Here is a 7032-nt window from a genome sequence, read left to right on the forward strand (position 1 = left end):
AAAGTTAGGACACAAGCTGGTTAATATTATTATGTTAAAAGGACGTGGTTCTCAAATTAATAAATGCCTGCTATATATAAGGCAATGTCATTGGTATTGGGGATAGGGTGGGGAATAAAACTATACTGGTTTCATAGACCTCACATCCCATGATTGGGTATTTTGATTATTTTTTCTTCACTATAAATATAAAATCAGGATAACATCATTTACATAATCAATGGAGCTCTTTTTATTTTTCTTTTAATAAAAGGGTTGACCATTGAACTATTATACATGCACTAGAGGTGTGGTGCACAAAATTTGTGCACTTGGGAGTCCCTCAGCCCATCCTGTGTCCTCAGTCTGACATCCTTAGAGCTGCTGCGAAGGAGGAAGAGGCTCCCACCACTGCCCTGCGCTTACCAGCCTTGAGCCTGGCTTGTGGCTGAGCAGTGCTCCCCCTGTGGGAGTGAATTGACCACCATGGGGCAGCTCCTGCGTTGAGTGTCTGCCCCCCTGGTGGTCAGTGCGCATCAAAGTGACCAGTTGTTCTGCCCTTCAGTCTATTTGCATATTAGCCTTTTATTATATAGGATTGTAGTCTTTAAATTGGTGGTTGCCAGAGGGGAGGGGGGTTGGGGGACTGAGCGAAAGAGGTGAAGGAATTAATTGAGAAGTGCAAATTGTTAGTCACAAAATATTCCTGGACATGTAAAGTACAGCGTAGGGAATCCTGTATAATAAAAGACTAATATGCAAATTGTCCCCTCGGGAGTACAATCAGGAGACTGGGAGTTCGATCATTCGCTATGATGTGCACTGACCACCAGGGTGTGGCACGGAACATGGCAGGTGACCAGCGGTGGTGGTGGGGCGCTGAGGGAGTGAGGGAAGGGGGAGGCAGGGAGGCAGGGAGGCAGAGAGGTGGGGAACCTGATTGGCCCTGATCGCTGGCCAGGCCTAGGGACCCAATACGTGCATGAATTTTGTGCACTGGGCCTCTAGTATAGTCAATAATATTGCAATAGCTATGTGTGGTGCCAGATGGGCACTGGAAAAATAAGTGGGACTACTTTGTAAAGTATATGTTTAACTACCCACTATGATGTACACCTGAAACTAATACAAAATAATATTGACTGTAAACTGTAATTGAAAAATAAAAAAGATCTGGCTGACACCTGAATTTGTTTTCTTTTTGCTCATTTTAAAGCAGGGAGTGGCCATCTACAGCCTGCAGACCAATCCTTCCTGACATCTGATTTTGTAAATAAAGTTATATTGATAAATACCTAAAAAATTCTTATATGAAACAAAAATGGAGCTTTCAATTTTTTCCATTTGGCCAATAGTGTACATTTTCAGGAGAGATGGCTGAGCTGTGGAGTGCTGTGGCATCCATTAAAGTAGTGGTTCTCAACCTTCCTAATGCCGCAACCCTTTAACCCTTTGCACTCGCTTGTTTTTTTCTCGATTCCTTTATTCTACTCGGGATTTAATTTTTTAAATATCCCAGATTTTACAAAGCATGGCAGTAGAATAAAAAACTGGAGTTTCTTTTCATACAAACTTATTTATTTGGATTTTTTTATATTTCAAATTATTGATACATTCAATAACCGTCACACTCGACATCCCAGTGCAAAAGGTTAATACAGTTCCTCATGTTGTGGTGACCCCCAACTATAAAATTATTTTTGTTGCTACTTCATAACTGTAATTTTGCTACTGTTATGAATCATAATGTAAATATCTGTGTTTTCCGATGGTTTAAGGCAACCCCTGTGAAAGGGCCGTTCGACCCCTGAAGGGGTCGCAACCCACAGGTTGAAAACCGCTGTATTAAAGGGAGCCAGGCTAAGTGGGTCTGCACACAGAATGACTTCCAGGTGTTGGCTAAGCATTGGCCCTCAGGAGCAGGCTAGCTAATAGAGCTTGTCAAGAAACCATTGCCTTGGTGTTACTGGAGAGCTTAGACCCGGTTTCCTGACATTGATATGATTGTTTTGTTAACTTATTCAATAAATCTTTCTTTTTCTAATCCCCAACACAGATCAAGAATTCTCATAGTATCTATGGCATTTTAATACATCCTACAAAATGGCAAGTGATGTATTCTATGAGTTAACTATGATTGTTTTGTTAACTTACTCAGTAAATCCTTCTTTTTCTAATTCCCAACACAGATCAAGAATTCTCATAGTATCTGTGCCATTTTAATACATCCTACAAAATGGCAAGCCATGTATTCTATGAGTCCAGTAATCACTTACCTGGAAAAGAATTCAGTAATCCCAAGTATGCTGTGAAAGTTCTTTTGCCCTGAGCTCTCCTATAAGCATTCTTAAGAGGTAAAGTTTCTCAATAATATTCCACAATGGCACACATTATGACCCTTAGTCATATGGAAAATAGCTTTAAAAGAAATGGTTAGGAAGATTCAAACTCTGGGATAATAATCAGAGTGCAAAGTCATTACTAAAAAAAAAATTAGTGTTTTTTCCCAGATTTTAAGTTTCTTTAAAAATAATACTATATTTTGGGGAAAGTGAGTCTAAAGGGGGGGTCTAAGAGATAATAGGGAGGGCCCAAATTTGATGCTAGTTGGCACAGTGATAGGAACGACATAAAAAATTAAGGCTATATCATTAGGAGCTTTAATTTTCTTGGAGTCATGGACTATTCTGAAGTAATCTTTGCAATTAAAAATATTTTATTATTGGCTCTGTGTTATAGAGGCTTCTTTGAAATAAATAAACAAATAAACCAGCACAGCCCCTTGTGTTTGGCACATGCAAATAACAGTTAAAGGATGCCTTCCTTTCAGGTGAAATTTGGCAATGGGGGAAAAGACTGCAGTTCTACATAGTTCCAGCAGGGGTCAATATGTTTTCATTATTGCATACTGGATGCTCAGAGAGCAGCAGCAGAAGTGTTGATCCTAATTGGAGCAGACACAAGGATCTTCTATAATCCTCTGACATCCTTTTCAAATAATAATTCTTAGGTGGGTGGTGGGCTGGTGACTGCAATGCCAGTGCAGGCTTCCCTACGATGAAGCCTAACCATTGTCAATTATTTCTGATGTATGCTAGCTTAACTTAAGTCTCCTTCTTACTGGCTTTCCCAACCCACAGAATGGTATTGTGCCTCCTAATTATTGAGGCACAGCACCCAGGATGGTCGGGACAAGTGTGTTATTTTGGTTTAATGCGCTCTCTCAAACCTATCCCCTTCTTTTCCAGCCAGCCCTGTGCTCCTCCTACTCAGCACAAAGAGCAAGCATATACCTTCAGTCAAATACCTTCAGAGCAGTTTACTTACAACCCTGATTGCCATAGTCATTTGTCTTTAACTCATTAAATGCCAGCACTTGGAGGCAACTGGAGATATAATAATGAGCATATATGATTATACTGTAGCTGCATGTATATAGTTTTAAATCTACGCTAATAAAAGAGTAAGATGCAAATTGACTGTACCTTCGTGATGCCCACCATCCAATCAGGAGTGAGTATGCAAATTAACCCAACAGATATGGCGGGTTAATTTGCATACACAGGCGCTGAGCTGCCGGGGGCAGGGCGGGACGCTTGCATTGTTGCCATGGTGACGATGCAGGCATTCCACACTGCCCCAGCCACTCCTGGCCTCTGGGCAGTGTGGGAAGGCAGAAAGGCGGCCCCAGTCAGAGTGAAGGCGGTGCTGGCAGCCAGGGGAAGGAAGGCCCATTTTTGCACGAATCTTTGTGCATTGGGCCACTAGTAGGTTATAAATGAGACTAATTCCTCCCAAATCCCACCCACTTTTTAAATAATTTGTTCAGGGGCTCTGTCAGTCAGTGGTATTCAGGAAACAAATTGCCATCCTTCAGGTGAATTTTAAAGAATGGTGGTTGCCTGAGATTCAAACTGTCACACAGACACTTAAGTTCTCTGAGTCAAAGAACAACAACAACAAAAAGACAAGTCCTGCTGCTCCCCTTCATCTACCCCCCCCCCCCCCCCCGCCACTTGTAAACTTGTTTTTTCCTCTCCTTGGCCCTGACTTGAGTCCTTTCTGTGTAGCCAGAGAGTGGATGTCACCATGTGGACACATTTTCAGAAACTCGGGTCTGGAGCGCTGAGGAGTGTTGCAGCAGGAATGTGTTACCAGGACATGTAGAAGGTGGTTAACTGCTTGAATGCTACTGCCTGCCCTGGAGAGGAGGGAGGAATGGCTACCCAACAGCGCTCTACCTCACAAAGCTTAACCCATGGGGGTTTTACAGGGAGGCCCTCATTCAGCTCTGTAGGTAGGGAGAATGGATGTCTTTTGGAAGGTGCAACATGGTGGTCAAGATGAAGTCACAGTTAGCCAAGCAAAATCAGCAGGCCCAACCTTGGTCTAGGTTCTTGGAGGCTGCAATCCTTTCCCACTCATGACCTAGAGCTTGAGAGGGGGCCTAAAATTAAGTAATCTGCCACAGCCATAAGCTTCACTATCATATAGCAAGGAATATATTTATTCATACATGTAGTCACATTTTAAACATTCTCTCTAGAAATGCGTGGGGATTTCTTTCTTTTTTAAAAAATATATCTTATTGATTTTTACAGAGAGGAAGGGAGAGGGATAGAGAGTTAGAAACATCTATGAGAGAGAAAGATCGATCAGCTGCCTCTTGCACACCCCCTACTGGGGATGTGCCTGTAACCAAGGTACGTGCCCTTGACCGGAATCGAACCTGGACCCTTCAGTCTGCAGGCCGATGCTCTATCCACTGAGCTAAACCGGTTAGGGCCGTGGAGATTTCTTTTACTTTCAAAGATTACCAGTACCCTTCAATGTATCCATAACAAAAATAAATCCAATCATCTCATTATTTTTGGTAGATCTTTCTTTTAAACTCAATGAAATATTTCAGCAAAATGGGGAATACAATTCTTTGATGGGACTACTCTTCATTTCTTTCACTTTAATTCCACATTTACTTAGAAAACAAAACGTACCTTCTTCAAATTCTGGAGAAGGTATGAGGCATAAATGCTGGAAGTTGATGAAGATCACAGCAACAATTTCAGCTGGGGTCTGACAGCCACCTGACAGATGATGCCCATGTCCCGGAAGGGTGGTTAGAAAAGCTGGGAAGAATTTTGAGCTCATCCTTGGCTGTCACAGCAGACAGATTAATTTCTTTATTGTTCTGAAAAGGTCAAGGTTAGCATGAATGGGAGAATGGTTTACATGCACCATAATGCATTTCTTACAAGAAATATATATGTGGAATGTTTATTGAGGGTCTATAAATATCAGGCACCAATATAAGTATTGGGGCCATATTGGTGAAAAGATAGGCAGAGGCTATGTTCTCATGGAGCTTACTTTCTTGTTAAAATAAGCATATTTTGAAAGTATATAGGTTCTAAAAAAATCTCGGTGCATTTTTATTTTATCCCTTCACACATTTGCTTCTTCATATTTAAGATGTAAGCTGAAACACTCCTTGTATTCTTTGAAGGTGAAAGAATATATATAACTACAAGGTGAATTGCAGAATTGCATGACTGTAGAATTGCTTCAAAAACTGAATTGGGAACAGAGTGAATGTAAAATGGTTTACAAATAATTAGCGGAATAGGCTGCTAGTTAGTGCATTCATTCATGAAACTGAGCAATATGTGTCTGGAGCAGCTAACACCAGAGTTCAAGGTTGCTCTTTTCCCCAGTGGGAGGCTGTGACAACTACACATGACCATCTCTTGTCTGCACAGCATGGCTTCAGGCAAACCAAATGCTCTCTGCCTGGAAATGCTGATCTGGGGAATTGGAATATGTGATAGGAGATGGTTTCCAAATTATGTTTTAAGACGTGTAAGGATTTAACTCTATCTATAGAATTTATCATTAGGGCCCAAAGCAACCTTGAAACAGAATAAATAGGTATCCGTTGCATTTATTTACTCAACTATAGCTTTATGCTCAAAGAATGACCCCTCATATCTAGTGATTTAAAAATAAATAAATCTGTAACTTTAAAAACTTATTCGAAACCCATACTTTGAAGCTGTTGTATTTTTGCTTATTATTAGGATGGTACATTTTTGAAGTTATCTAGAAAGCAGGGCCTTGGGCATGTAATGGGTTTGCAGCTCTTTTACAAGCTCAGTTTGGAGCTTTACTACCCACTTACCTTGAGGAGAAAGCTACAGGACCAAAGACTAGTCCTTTTCCCTCCCCATTGCCTTGGTGCTAACATTCATCCCTCCTTACCTTCCCCTCAAATAGATGTGATGGCCAACGTCTTCTTGTCCACATTTACCTTGAATGAGTGAATACTAATAAACTACCAGGTCTTCCTGCCTTGCAGACTTCCAGAGTACAAACAATACTCCCAAATTTTAAAACCCGTGTTAAAATCTTCCTTTGGAAAGTGTCAGAAAATCCTTGCTTTTGAGAATTCTCAACTCTTAAGAGAAGAGGTTACTGTTTTCCTAAAGCAGATTTTCTCTTCCAGACTTACTTACAACTCCTCATTAGGTTAGACAGTCTTCATAATAAACAGAGAATACACCAATAGAGAAAATGTTACTGCTTCTTTTGTGAGTCCTCTCTCTCTCTCTCTCTCTCTCTCTCTCTCTCTCTCTCTCTTTCTCTTTGGTTGCCTCAATGTTTGGGTATTTCTTATATATATGAGTATTTCTCTATCTCTTATATGACTGATTTTCTCTGTTACTGCAAGGGTATTAAAAGTTATAAATAGCCCTAGCTAGTTTGGCTCAGTGGATAAAGCATTGGCAGGTATATATATATATATATATATATATATATATATATATATATATAGAGAGAGAGAGAGAGAGAGAGAGAGAGAGAGAGAAAAGAGAGAGAGAGAGAGAGAGAGAGAGAGAGAGAGAGAGAGAGAGAAAGTGAGAGAGAGAGAGAGAGAGAGAGAGAGAGAGAGAGAGAGTGTACTAGAGGCCTGGTGCATGAAATCTTGCACTGGGGGGGGAGTCCCTCAGCCCAGCCTGCGCCCTCTCACAGTCCTGGACCCCTCGCTCCTTACCACCC

Source organism: Eptesicus fuscus, chromosome 2, assembly GCF_027574615.1.
Source record: "Eptesicus fuscus isolate TK198812 chromosome 2, DD_ASM_mEF_20220401, whole genome shotgun sequence".
Taxonomy (NCBI): Eukaryota; Metazoa; Chordata; class Mammalia; order Chiroptera; family Vespertilionidae; genus Eptesicus; species Eptesicus fuscus.